This window comes from Furipterus horrens, unplaced genomic scaffold, assembly GCF_987537825.1.
Source record: "Furipterus horrens unplaced genomic scaffold, mFurHor1.1.pri manual_scaffold_6, whole genome shotgun sequence".
Classification (NCBI taxonomy): Eukaryota; Metazoa; Chordata; class Mammalia; order Chiroptera; family Furipteridae; genus Furipterus; species Furipterus horrens.
This window is the reverse complement of record NW_028327176.1, coordinates 111,078,064-111,093,576: the sequence shown is the minus strand read 5'-3', so window position 1 is coordinate 111,093,576 and position 15,513 is coordinate 111,078,064. Positions and strand designations below refer to the sequence as shown.

The 15,513-nt window shown below is 32.7% G+C and overlaps 1 pseudogene; it reads right to left on the bottom strand.

Moving 5' to 3' along the window:
• Positions 1-3,198: 3,198 nt before the first annotated feature.
• On the bottom strand, positions 3,199-11,631 carry LOC150007234 (large ribosomal subunit protein eL22 pseudogene; annotated as a pseudogene).
• Between the last annotated feature and the right edge of the window lie 3,882 nt (positions 11,632-15,513).

Here is a 15,513-nt window from a genome sequence, read left to right as displayed (position 1 = left end):
GCATCCCTTCGTAGGTAACTCTCTGCTTTTCTCTTGTTGCTTTTAAGCTTCTCTCTTTATCTTGAACCTCTGGCATTTTAATTATGATGTGTCTTGGTGTGATCCTTTTTGGGTCTACCTTGTTTGGGACTCTCTGTGTTTCCTTGTATGTTCATTTCCTTCACCAAATTTGGTGACTTAAAAGTGTTCAGAGAGTGGAGAATGTATTCAATTAAAAAAAAGAAACTGACACAGGGAAAAACTAATATGGAAGATCTATGTCCTTTAGGCTTTCATTTCTATTATATATATTCTGAAGTTTTAGATGATTTAAATTTTTTACTTTCATCCATTAATTATTATTCAGGAAGAAAAATGACTTGACTTTGGCTGGTGAAAACACAATACAATATACAGATGGTGTATTATAGAATTTATTCTTGAAACCTATATAATTTTATTAACCAATGCCAACCCAATACATTCAGTAGTTTTTTTTGTTTAAAAAATAAAAATGATTATTATAAAGAAGTGTGAGAAAAAGTATGATTAGAGAAGTAAAAAGGTTGAGAAAAAATAGGAAATAGAAGAGAAAGAGTTAAATCAGGTGAATTACTAACAGAACAGTGTACAAAAATGTAGTCATGAAATGAAGACAAAAATTGAAAGAAAGTGGGATGAAAATTTTTTCCTATCTGAGAACAAATAAGGAAATCATAAGAGGTTATAGAAAACACTTTCCATTCAAAGTTTTTATTAACTCAGTCATCCTCTTTAAATATATTTATCGATGTCTTATATTATGAAACACCTGCACTTTTTAAAAAATATTAGCATATAAGAAAAATTGTGCTTCATTGGAAAATTATGCACTGTCTTAAGCATACTCTTTCAGGTTATGTTTTTTGTTTCTAGGGAAGCTATTTTATACCTTTAACCTTTACATAGCTATCAGCAATGCAATATAATCTTTGCCTGGAGATATGTAGTTCTGTCAAGTGGAGGTGAAATTGACTTTCCTCCCCAAAGTTGAACATTCAGCCATTCGTTTCAGTGTTCTGGATTTATAATGTGTCTGCTTGGATTCTCCTTTGAATTGATTGTAACATATTACCAGTTTAGTCATTGCTGAGTTTAATAAAAATTTTAACATGTGTTTATATTCATGGATATTATGAGTTACCTATTTTTGAAAATTGTCTTTTAACAACTCTCTTATTTTGTAAATATTTTGGCTCTCAAAGTTTTCTCTTGGAGGACAAAGGAGCTGATTGGTGGGGGTGGTTATTTAACCATAACATTATATGTGAGATTCAGTATTTCAATTCTTTTTTTTAAATTGAGTGTAATTGACACAACATTAGTTTTAGGTGTACAACATAATGATGTGATATTTGTGTTCATTGCAAAAATAATCACAATAAGTCTAGTTAACATAGTTACAGATTTGTGTGTGTGAGTGTGTGTGTGTGATGAGAACTTTTTAGGTTTACTTAGTTTTTCAATTCTAACTGTGTGTCTTATTGTTACTAAGAGGATGGTTTCTTGAGTTTCCTGGTTGACATTATTTTGATTGTTTCAAATTTAAAGTAATAAATTAATATCCCTTTTACCAGAAAGAATATGCATACATGGGGACTGGATATTATGGTACAAAAATTTCTTTCTTTTCTGCTAAAGCCAGGAAACATTTACCCACCAAAGAGCTCCTCATGGTTCTCAGTTCCTTCTATTCTCTCTGATTTCCCAATATAAAGATAACCTTAGCCAGCTGACAGACCACTGAGTTACATCCATCTAAACACCGCAGAACCACCTGATTATCACCTTACCCTCTTTCTGCTGAGGTAGGCTGGTATTATTCTTTTCAGTTGTCCATTGTATCCCTTATTAAAACTTGCTTACTATTAAAAGCAACTCTTAGAGATATCTATATTTCCCAAAAGTACTGAAAATTTATATTTACAATTTAATACAGGAATCATAAGCCCTTCCTTCACTATATGCAACCATAATTTTAGTTACATTTGGGAAAAATAGATATTTTAACAATATGCCTTCTGTGCTTATTTCATTATAAAATTAATTTTGTCAGGATGTTCATAGAGTTATAAGAAAAGTGGGAAAGAGAGGGAAATAAAAGAGTGGAGGAGAAGGAGAGAAAGGAGGAAGAGGAAGAAGTGGTGAAAGGAGGAGGAGAAGAAGAACAAGGAGGGGAAGAGAGGCAGGGAAACAAAAAATCTCTGCTGCTCTGCGAATAAGAGAAGGTAAAATCTCATTATACCAATTCCAGAGGGGATCCCCTTCAGAGGGCTTATAACCCTCAAAGATTTGGTTATAACTTAAAAAATGACTTTTGCCATACAAATGTAAAATCTTAAATTGATATAATTAGAGCTACTATAACAATAACATATTTTAGAAAAATATCAGTTCATGATAAATACATTAGTAATTTGTGACCTGTGGGATTGAACACTAGATCTTTATTTAAAAGTACTAGTTTATTGTTTAACTTCAAAACTGTTGAAAAGGAGAAGTACATTCTGAATGCTGTATTATTGATTCAGTTCATAGACACTCTTGTATCTAACTGGCTTTCATCTCCTTTAATAATCCTAGAGCATCCTAGTCACGTTTTATCAAAGCTGTACTGAAGGAATGTTAACTTATCCATTAGGATAAAAGGCACCAAATGTCAATCTCAATACAAAGGGATTAGGGACTTCGTATGTAGCATCACACCTCTTCTATGCTAAGCAAGGAGGCTGACACTGAAGTGACAGATGACCCCAGCGTCTATTATACATGGTAACAGAATGCATAACCCCTGAATTACAGTTTGAGATAACTTTCAACCACACATGTGAATTTTAATGAGACTACTTCTCAGGGTATCAGTTTAAAAACAGGTTCTTGCACTCTTATTCAGACTCCCATTCATGCATAATATGGTACTTTAATTTTATTTAAGGGTAAATTCATATTCAAAAAGTGAGAGGAGGTCAATCAAAAGTGTGTGTGGAAATAAAAGGCTTGCCTGAGAAGCACTTCAATAAACCTGGAGCATCTTTGTTTAGCTTGTTCATATTTTACATAGCTTAAAATGTCATGTTCTCTGTTTTTTGTTGTTGTTGTTGTTTTTTGTTTTTCTTGCTGTTATTGTTGTTCCCAGGTTTTATTTAACAACTCATACAAAATGTACCAGATAAAGGAGTTTTAACCCTCATATTTCTCCTCTTCATCCTGTTTTTTTGGGGAGTAACACAATTTATAACTCTATTCGTTGTTAGCAGCCATGTACAACCAGTCTTGTACACTATTCTACTTCTAATATTTTTGGAGAGATATTTCAAATACTTTGGGGAAAAAAACACATCAGAAGTTATAGGAATCTTACTCTTGCTTCTTTCAAACCCCTCTACCAAGATTCCCAGCTTTTCCATTCACTTTGTTTTCTCTGAAGGAAACGGCTCAAAACTGGCAGCATCGCCCTGACTGGTGTGGCTCAATTGGTTGGTATCGTGTTGAAAAGCAAAGGGTCACAGTTAAATCCAGATCAGGGCACATGCCTGGGTTGTGGGTTTGACCCTGGGTTTGGCACGTACAGAGAGGCAACCCATCCATGTTTCTCTCTCACATTGATGTTTCTCTTGCTCTCTCCCTCTCTCTCTTCCTCCTTTCTCCTCTCTCTAAAAATAAGTAGATAAAATATTAAAGATTGGCAGCATCCGTGATTCCACCTTCTACAGGATGGGTGCAGTCAAAGGTCAACTTAAACACCTGCTTCTTCTTTTTTGCCTCCCTTCACCACAAGCTTTTTCACAGCAGCTATGGCTGCAGCAGACACAGAAAGGGCTCAAGATCTGTGTTCTTAACACATGTACACATACTTATGTGTGCATATACACACAGAATAAAAATGAAACAGAAACAAACAAAAGTCAAAGGGACACAAGGAAACTCTTTGGAGATGATACATATGTCTATTAGCTTGATTATGGTAACGACTTCAGATGTCCAAAGTCATTGAATTGTATACATTAAATATTGTATATAATTGTATATATCACCCTGCCCAGGCTCTGTAGCTTCAGCTTCACTGGAGAGGACACTCCAGTGTCATCGCAAGATGTCGATTCAACACGGGAGGAGACAGATACCATGTCACTCCCGAGTCGGACTGCACAGCCATTCTCGGCGGTGCAGATAGACTCTTAAGAAGCTACACCATCATCTCTCGAGATGGACGGCTGCCGACGATGACGACGAATTGTATACAGTTTTGTGTTTAACAACTACACATCAATAAAGCTGTTAAAAACATGTTAGTCTAGATATCAAAAATACTTAAGCCAGATTAATTTTTAAAGGGTCAATTTTTTTTTTTGAGAGAGAGAGAGGGAAAGGGAGGAAGAAAGAAAGGGGGGGGGACATCTATGTATGAGAGAAACATCATTGGTTGCCTCTCTCAAGTGGGGACCTGCCCAGCAACCCAGGCATGTGCCCTCAGGGAGAATCCAGCCAGCCACCTTTCCTTTGTGGGATGCTGTTCAACCCACTAAGCCACACCAGTCAGAGCTAAAAGGTCAATAATTTTGATATTAATCTATTTTTCCTTAACATAGCTGCATGAAACTGGTGTGACACTTTTGTGCTAAGCTGAGTTCAGAAAATTTTTTGACTAAATTACAACCCGTCCCCCCAAAAAACTCAACAGAACAAAACAAAACAGACCCCAGGGAAGTTATCATGAACCAATTCCTCTATAGTTTGGCTGAAAAGTCAATTGATCCTGACAGCTTAAGTTTTGATCAGTTGGTGCCCAAGGATCAAAAAATTAATAAAACTTTAAAAATCTGAAGAGACTAATCAAATAATTCACAAGAATTAAACATTTTAAAGAAAATGCCACCCGAAGGAAATTTATTTTAGTAGTAATCTGAAAGTTTATTTTGAAAGGACTGGCATTTTCCCATTTGGTTGACTGACTGACAATATGCTATGATGATTTTTGCTTAATTTATGTGCTTGAACCTAAGACAGAAGGACAGAAAATTTTAAAGGCTTAATAAACTAGAGATAGTAGTCTAGAAAACTATTTAGAAATACAGCTTATGTTGATAGTAAACTATGTGAAATATAAATTCACCTTTCTGCATTGAAACTACGTATTTAAGATAGAGAGCATATGTAAAATGTTTATAAATTATACTTGTCATACTATCATAAGCTATTAAAATGAACATAATTATAAGATGTATATAGTTTGTAGGCTACATTTCAAAGAAATCAAACAGTGTTTTACTGTTAAAGACAGGCATTATTTTGCCAATACAGGAAAATCACTAATGTAATTACATTCATACATCATTATGATCCATAAAAATAATATACTTCTGTGATGAGGCAATTAGATCAAACTTCATGAATAAGAGCTTTGGTAATGTAATAAATTGATCTTCTGGGAGATGTTGATTTTTCTGTATATGCTTTATGGTTTTGGTCTTTGTCTAAGGAATATTTTCATATTCCTCCTGGGATAGAGTAGAATGACATGAGAAGAATAAAATATAAAATATAACCCGTTACATTGATACCCTGTGTTATATTTGTTACTTGGCTATATTTGGACACTTTTATATGGTTTTGACATTTTTCAGCATTTATATGTTTATTTTGTGCTTCAAGAGACCAACTTGTGCATCCTGTAATTTAAAATTGAAGTTATCAATTATGAAAGTGATTAAGAGATGTTTTCCTTAATTATTTTCTTAGCTTAATGCATGCAGTTGTAATCATCAATATATTCATGAAATGTTGATAGTACAACTGCACCATTATCCTACAAAGTCCTCAGAAAATACTACCAAAGTACCAATTAAAGTGTAAATCTTTTAGTTTCTAATTTAAATTTATTATTTACTTGTGTCTAAAACAAAGTACAAATTCTGAATACATATATATATGCACGAGTATGAAAGACTTTGATCATTTTTATGCATCACTGATAAGTTCAATGGCAGAGTAGAAATGTTATTTTGTGACTGTTTATCCATATGTGGGTCTAATGATTGTTCATAAGTCATTTCACTCCTTTTAAAGGTTCTGGGCTGATGAGCACCAGTCCTAACCTTCTGTTGGCCTCCTGCTTCTGCTGACTTATTGATACTAAATTAAAAGTTATTTAATTGTACCATCAATTAGATTGGGTTTGACACCTGGATATATAAACTCTTTTAAAGAAAGATTTATAATATAGTTTAAAAATAACCAAAATTTATTTAATTACAGTCACTTCTGATTATTTATACAATTTAAAGATAAAAATGTCACAGAAGTAAATATGGAATATTTACATGAAGTTAAATCTAATTGGTTATAAAGGGGAGCACTTTAGTTTTAAGTATCTGGAGATGAGTTATGAGCTTAAAAATTTATAGTATTTTTATGGCTTAAAAATTCCATACCCATAGATCTGACCTCTTCTTTTATTTTTGCTTTACCATTTCAGTAATCTTTTAACTGCTTTACTTGTATATAGGACCTTAGCTCTCTGTCTTTAGGCTGCTGCTATAGTTATTTCACTAAAATCCAAGCCATGGCTCACCTCTATTCTTCACAAATATCTCAGTGGTTCTCAAACGCCAATAATTATGAAAGTTGTTTCTTAGCTTCGCTTTAGAGTCTGCTGCAAACTGGTCCAATCTGTCTATTCTCTCACTGAGGTTCTCAAAAGAGCATTATCCACATCAGATTCTTTGCCTTCCTTAACAGGTCTTCATGCTCTTAGGCCTTAGTGCCCCTGTTTGGGCAATTGCCCCATGCATGTCCTTGCTCAGCCTTTCAAAGCTCTAACTCAACTCATCCTCCTAGGTCCAACTCAAATGCACATCCACACTGACACTTTCCTCTTCTCTCCAAGATGGAATCATTCTTTTCATATGAAATAATTCTGGGAGCATGTGTCATGGACTTCGATTATTGTATTTAATTTAGTGATAGCAATAAACAGTAGTTCTTAAAAGCATACACTCTGACATCTGAGAGTTAGAATTAATTTCATCTCTACTCTTAAGAAGGTGACCTTCCTTGGGAAATTTACTTAATGTCTAGACTTAATAATTTTTAAAATAATGAAATTAACAACATAACAACACTTATGTTTTTGTCAGTTTGATAAATGAGACACTATGAAAAGGCTCCTATGCAGAATAACTAATTTTTGGGTAAACATATTTTAAAGACATTTTTGGGTTGGCAGAAGTCAAGGAAACTGCAAAGACTCCTTTGTGTCCAAACAAATGAACAAAACAACAAAGCTGAGGAAAAAGTTCTGAGCATTATGAAAATGCTAATGAGATATTGATCTGAGAGGAAATGCCAATATCTGCAGTATAGTTTGGATTCCTAGGCCTGGGCCAGGGGCACGTTGTTAGCTGAACATGATACTACAACTTTAAGCTTAAAATTATATACATGTATTAAATGGCCGAGGTTTCTAAAAAAAGGCATTTGCATAGTCTCTCTGAAGTAAGGGCCTCAGGGTTGCCACTGATGACATCTGAGTTCAAAGTCAAAGGTCAGCAAGCACAGAAGAAAATTTCTCATGAGTGAGAATTATCAGGAGAAAAAGAGAGATGTAAATCCCTCTGATGCTGTTTGAGTTGATGAAAATATTCTAAAATTCGATGGAGGTTAGGGTTGCATAACTTCATCAGTACAGAAGAATGACGGACTTGTACACTAAAATAGTGGATATTAATGCACATAAATTGCATCTCAAGTAAGGTGTTATAAATATACAAATGTATGTGACAGTTGATGGCATTTTAACACCAATTGAATGGTTGATATTAAGAAGTTATTTGAATTTTTAGTTGTGATAATGGTATGGAATGCAGTAAAAGTAGACTAACTCTGAGTTGATTATTGTTGACTATGACAACTACATGGTGGTTTATTATCCTGCTTTCTATTTTTAAAGAAAGGACGTATTTGAAATATTCCGGTAAAGGACTGATGGGAAGGGAGGAAACAAGAGTAACATTTATAGATAATATGATTATCAGCATAAACAAGACTAGATGTAATTGTCAGAGAATTTGTTAGACATAAAAAAATATAGTAAGCTGATTTATATATAAGATCAATGTACAGAACTTCAATTTCATTTCAACACAGAGGCTAAAATCTAGTGTGAAATTTAGGGGAGTACTTTATGTTTAATATTTTGCCCCAAATAAAAAATATCTTAAAAAAACAGCCTTTTGATTTGATTGCAAAGCTGCATTAGGTCATTAATGCAGAGCTGACCATTGACTGAGTAATCACATTTTGCCATCAAATTCACAATAGAAACTAAAAAATTGTCTACAATAATGCCACCCTTCACAAGAAAGTTGGCAAGAATGTTAAATAATGCATAACATTCTATTCCCAGAACTATTTACCAAATCAAATAGTCAAGCATTTATCTTTCTAAATCAAAAAATCACGCAAAGAGAAAATCTCAGATAAGAGTATTTGCCTTTCACATGTAACACCGGTTTTCTCTGGTAACTTAATTAGCACTTACCTCTTTTATAACTTCATAGTTCTAGTTTTAAAAATGCTTTCTATAAATCTACTCTGTATTATAACACTTTACAGTTTCAGTTTGACTTAGAGATGGGGTTTTGATTTTACTGAAGAGATGAAAACCAGAGGGGGGAAATATAAAATATCTCAAGAAACATTGAGTAAAACCAAATAATTTTTTATTCTCCACATAGCATTTTATATCTTAATTCTGTAAAAGTTGTTGGGTGTTAATGATTTAGAATAATAGATTACCAGCACACATCCAGTAAAATAATCTTTGCCACTATAATTTAGGGAAAAAATGCTAGTCTAACAGGGCACATAATCTCTAACTGAAAATAACAACTAGATGCTGGCATTTGTATTTTCAGATGATGCCCGTAATTTCTAGATTTTAATGGAGAATTATAATGACTTTTAGTAAGAGACTCTTGAATGATTATATCAATATATAATTATATAATTAGTCATTATATAGTCTTGTTAAACATAAATATTTAACAAGATCCAGTTATTTCTTTGAGTGACTCTATGAAATATTTCCAGTTCTTATTGGGTGAATTAAATGAGATGTTTATTTTCTATGGAAAATGTAACTGTTTATTAATATAAAAGTTGCTTTTCTTGAAGTAAAATATCAAAGGTGGTAAAATATTATTTATATAACATAAATATAAAAGTATTAATTTAAAACTTACATTAATCATAGGGAATATTTAGTAAACCATAATATAACTACATAGCCACAGTGAATATGATGGTCCTAATCTATATTTTGAGGAATACTCTAAATCATGGAAATTTTCAACTCAATGATAAAATTTGTAATGCATTCTCAGTACACTGTTTACTGTTGACAGGTCTATCACCAACACATTAAGCCTACATTTTCTAGTCTTTATTGAAGCAAGGATGGAAAAAGCAGTATTACAAGTGATTATTTATTCAATACATACTGTTTTGTAAAAATCAGTCTACAAGTCACCTGCATCAGAACACTGGACTTTCTGACTCAGAATATTTGAGCATAGTCACCAGGAAAAATGTTCTTTAAACAAACTCTCCTGGTAATTGTTATAAACCTTTATATCTGAGGGTAATGGGCATAAATAAAATATTTGGAAATTGCTCCATTGCTTTAAGGACTCTTATAAAACCACAGAAGTCAGTGTCTTGTAATACAAAAAGAATGCAATGAAAGGTTTTTTATTTTATTTTATTTTGGCTCTGTCATTAACTTAAAGCATAATTTGGGTGAATCACTTTTCTTGTCAAAGCTTTATTTTCCTTAACTATAGCATAAAAGATTAAGCTAAATGACTTCTGATGAACCTTTGATTTTATAATTCTATTGAAATCCAGTGGAAAGAATCGTGTGAACTTATCCCTATTGTGGATTCAAGGGATGCCAAGATGCCAATATCACCCAATAAAGCAAATCCAATCCCTATTCTCATTTCAAATTAAGATTTATTATTCTTTTAAATATATAGACATTAGAATGATGACATACATAAAGATATATTAAGGAAAATAGCACTGTCATTAGTACAGAACTTTCACTTCTGCTGTCTCTTCTATAAGTTTGATATACAATCCTGGAGTCTGGTTGCTTCTCTACAAATATAGCCCCTGAACTTTGAAGAAGTCACTAAGGAATAGTGCAGGTTCTTTGTTAAAGAGCATAGCTTTCCATGATCTTTTGTCTCCAGAGAAACTGGAGAGCAACTGAAAACACTGGATCTGAGAACATTGTATTATTATTTAGTCCGAATCTTTAAAAAAGAAATTTATTTTAACATAAATTTTAAATATGTGTGTACACTTCAAATTCATTGTATGCTATAAAAAGATGATTTGGAAATGATAGCATACATATATTTAAAAAGAAAAAGCCTCTGCATACTTTCTATCACTGTGCCATCTCAGAGCCTTACATTCCACCTGTATTATAAATTTTAAAAATAATCTATGGAGTACCCACAAGGACCTCTCAAAAACATTAAATAACTGTTATGACTCAGGCACTTAATGATCAGTATGGCACTTACATTATCACATAGTTCAAAACCAAATGTTCTAAATCTATTGTGAAAGAGTCTTTCAATAACAGATCTAAAAAAAAAAAAAATTCAGAGCTCTTTTGGTTTCAGAAGCTTGTTTAACTTTACACACATAGGCTCTACTGAAATAACTTCTTTGGTTCTTGTAAAGGATGCTGAACTATTTGCTTATTGAATTTTCCTGCCTTTCCAAAAGGGGACCTTTGGAAGTCTTCCTTGCTATTCACTGAAGACCAATAGCACACCCTGCCATTTCAGCTGTTTTCCTTTACATGAGAAAATTAAATTTCCACTTCTAGTTTTGTAAGAGCATCTTCTGCATTCTGATATTTTGATTCATTTGTAAAATGTTCCAAATATTCTTTGTAGAGCTTTAGAAATATTCTACTCACATCTCTGAGCCCTGTACTTCTACATTTCTTTTCTTTTCTTGGGTTTCAACCTTACTCTGGTGTGCCAGGGGAAAAAAAATCTATTTGTATCTGACAGTTTTTCTTCAATATCAACTAGATGTATTTTTTTACCCTCTGAATGTGGATTTGTAAATTTTCATTTTGACAGTGTTAAATCAAGTCATGGGTATGTCACTTAAAGTCTCTGATCTTTTATCTTTCCATGAAGTTTTTACTCACACATTGGAATTACTCTATCAAATTCTTAACTTTCTTTTTATAATTACTTCTTATTTTCCTAGCATTTTATTCTTTTCTTATGTTGAATAATTTTTAGTTACTCTTAGTTCAACTCTAAACAATAAGAACCAATATAAATAAACTCATACGTCACTTACCTACATTGAAGGTCAAAAGTAACAATGGCTTATAGTGGAAGCAACCTGTATTAGGTACGCCAATAATAGCTCCTATAAATAACACATTTGAAAATGTCCTTTCTTTAAAATAAAAATTTATTTAATGTTTATACAGTGAAGTTGAAAGCGTTCTTCTTTAGGAGGTGGGGATGTTTTTAGTTCTAAGATGTTACTTAGGATCAGTCCAGGAGACATTGTCATATTCTGCCAGTCAGCACACAGAAAAGATGGAGGAGAAAAGCACATCTGCTACTTACTTATTTTGACTTGGAGATGATATGTATCCCTTCTTTTATTCCAATAGTGATGCCCCATCACATGGCAGCATCTAGCTGCAAAGAAGTCTGGGAATTTTAGCTCCTTTCGTACAGATAACTCTTAGTAGCAATTAACACGAAGGAAAGGAGCCTGAATCTTTGGTAGACTGCTAGCATTTCTTCTGCTTAGCAGAAATGAATAAGTGCATCAAATGAATAAATTCATACCTAGTGCCCATTATTCTTAGCTATATTTTCTTTAATCATAAATATATGTTGAAACCAAATACTTATTTTTCATTGTAAAAAGGAATGTACTATTCAAAATGCATATAGATTAGAGTATTACATATAGTTTTAACTGCTTGTACCTAAAATTGGAAATTTTGTAATATATATTTAGGCATTTAGGAAAAATTGAGTAGTATAGACATTTATTATTGTTCAAACAAGCATTTATTAACTTTCTAACTTTATTTTACACTGGGTGATTTTTTCATCATGGTGTGGTGAAAGCAATAAGTTATTCCATTTACTATGTGAGGATTTTAAAAATTACTTATATCTTTGGGTCTCATTCATTCAATTATGAAATGAAACTAAGAATGCCTCCTTTAGCACACTTGTTCTTAGATCACAATAGAAAACATGCTTAAACTTTATATTATACTTCCTTGAAACAAACAAAAAAAATGCTTCATAAATTTTTGTCCTTTTAAATTTAAATGTTTATATTTTCAACATACAAAAGGAGCAGAAGAGAGAGATAATGAATATGAATGGAAAAGGAAAAGAAAAAGGAGAAGGAAAGGGGAAGGGAGGAGAAGGGGGAAGAAAAGGGACGCGAAGGGAAAGGAAAGAAAAGAAAGGGAAGGGAAGAAAAAAAAAAGAGAAGCAAACAAGCTGATGCAATCCGGAGCTTTTATTGTGCATTGCCCTTGAGACCAGGAGTTCTGTCGTCCACACTTTGCCATTTACTGTAGTGCTTTATACTTATTAGTGTAAGAATGGAGTCACTCAGAGAACCATCAAGATGCAGGGAGCAGAAAAAGAAATTTATTGAGGGAATTAGCAAGCCAGGCTGGGAGCTGTGCTGTGAGAGAATTGCTCTGACTGCAAACTCCTAAGGGGGAAGAGCGTTGCTTTATAGGGGAAGAAAAAAGGTATTATTGTATTCAGTATGTTTATCTCGCAGCTGTGAGTCTGACGGGCTGATCAAGGCCAAACGCGGTTCGGTTTGGCACACCCTGTGATCATGGGAAACTCCCTGCTCAAAATATCACTTTTTTCCCAGGCAGCTGCAAGCAGGTGGGGGGAAGTGGGAGGGCATGGGAACTGAGGCTGTCAATTAAGAAATTATGAAATGTTTATTTGAATCAAATTATTTGTGTCATATTCATAATAGGAAAATGCATATTAAGGATGTTGGACAAGTATATAACTTAGGTGTGTTGTATACTCAGCATTGTAGAAAGAGGTAGCTCTGCTCTGACTGAAGAAATCTGAGAGATCGTACTGCTGAACTGAGCTCTTGAAATAATAAAAAATATTCTATAAATTATTTTTTAATTTAAAAATAAACATTGTCATGAATAGCAGAGAAAATAAGTAATTAAGTTATAAATCAAACTGAATTTTCTAGTTCCTGAGCATTTCAGGCAAATTTAATCTTTAAGTTATAATGCCTCAAATATAAAGTTTAATTTGTATTGAGGTAACAACCCTTTCATTATCATAGGCTCTTTTAGCTATGTAAAAAATAATTTGCAATCTTATAAATAATTAAATACCTAAACATTGAATATCTTAATATCTTTAAAAACTCATAGCTTAAAAAAAGTTTACTATGTAAGTTCTACTGAGCTGTTGAAATCACAAAGATAGTCTTGTATAATTATTACTGCTTTTAAACCTAAAGGAAGGAAGATGTTTTTGCCCTGGCCGGTTGGCTCAGTTGGTTAGTTGGTTGGAGTGTCATCCCATACACCAAAAGGTTGGGCATTCAGTCCCAGCCTGGGCACAAACCTAGGTTGCAGTTCTGATCCCTGGTCTGGGCACATACAGGAGGCAACCCGTCGATGTTTCTCTCTTACATAAATGTTTCTCTCTCTCTCTTTCTCCCCCCCTCTTCTTCTCTCTCTAAAATCAACAAATACATCCTCAGATGAAGCTTTTTAGAAAAAAAGAGGAAGATGCTTTTTATACAGAACAAAATGAAATTGTAATTTACAATGTATCTTTTTGATTTTATAAATATTGACAGAAAATTTAGTTATTATGTGTCACAGATTATTTTAGGAATATACTTGAAAATATGGCCCCAATTATATTCAGACTGGTTCAGCTTTCAGATGTAACTGTTGTTAATGCAAACTTTCCTTTTAAATATTAGAAATACTGTTACAGGATTCTTTTAATTGCCAGAAAGTGAGTGTTTCTATTTTAGAACTTCTGTCATTCTGTAAGGAAACCTAAATGAATGCAATTTTTTCAAGTTAATTTACAATCCTTCCCTAATATCATGCTTTATCGTCTACCTCCCCCCACACAAACACAAACACATTTATCATCTAATGTAAAAGAATTACATTATAAGAATAAATATAATAATTACAAATAAGATTAATGAAATATATAAAAGTTAACTACACTTCTCCCTGACATACCTGAATTACTCAAACAATTGCTTTTGCACAGAAATACAGAACTTGTTGAACATATACCTAAGCAGAGTAGTGAATGTGTTAACATCCTCATCATTTTATTTTTTCTTCAGATTCCCTAGAAATATGATTCCTTAGCTCTCTATTTCAGGACAATTGATATTACCTTAAAGGTTTGTTTGGAAAAAAGAAAAAAATCTCCAACTAAATGTAGTTGCAAACACAACACAAAAAAATGAAGCCTTACCCTAAAAAAAGTAACAATCCATTTAAACAAATTACCTTGATTTCTACAAGATTCTGATATATTCTTATTATGATAAACTATAAGGCTCAAAATTTCATTAGATAAGTACTTTAATAATCACTAAATATTAGATGGAGAGGAAGTTACCTTTTTTTACTATTATTCTAAATTATAGCTCTATCAATTTAACTGACAGTTACTAATGTGTCATTTAAAATTAACATCTTAGCTAGTGTTTCTCAATTATTCTGAGATTAATGTTCCCAAAGTACTAGTAGCAGGAGAAAAATATATCTTGAGACATTTTATGAGTAAAGTTGAAAGCAAATTATGTCAAAAAAGATTTGGATAGACATTTAGTATCTCCTTTCTTTGTTAAGAACATAGTGTCTCCAATATTTCAATATTAAGATTAATTGATAAAATTTACATACATTTTTAGAGAAAAAACTCCAATTAGAACAAATAGTCACCAAATGAAGTTGGCAGTTAAAATGAGATATAGCAGTTACAAATTAGTTTTAAACATATGTACTCTGTAATTTCATATTATTTTGTGTGTACTCACAAGAAAACTGGCATAGCACAAAATTTGATGAGTTAGAAAATAAATGCTTGGAGTGCTCTTGTTTAAGAGAAGGTGGCAAAGAAAGAAATGCTTGACTTCCTTCATTGAATAAAATCTAAAGATGTCATAGGATCAGGAGGTATTTTATGTACTTCATAAGTAAAACAAAACTGAATTAGTCTTGTAGACACAGAGATGATTGGAAGAAAAGGGAGGAACAAAACATTCCTCATAACAGGCCCTTTTGCCATAGAAATCAAAAAGCAAAAATTACCTTTTGAAGAAAAGTTGGACTTCTTCTAGCTTAGCATTTTACACTGATGCAAAGCAGATGTTTGCTAT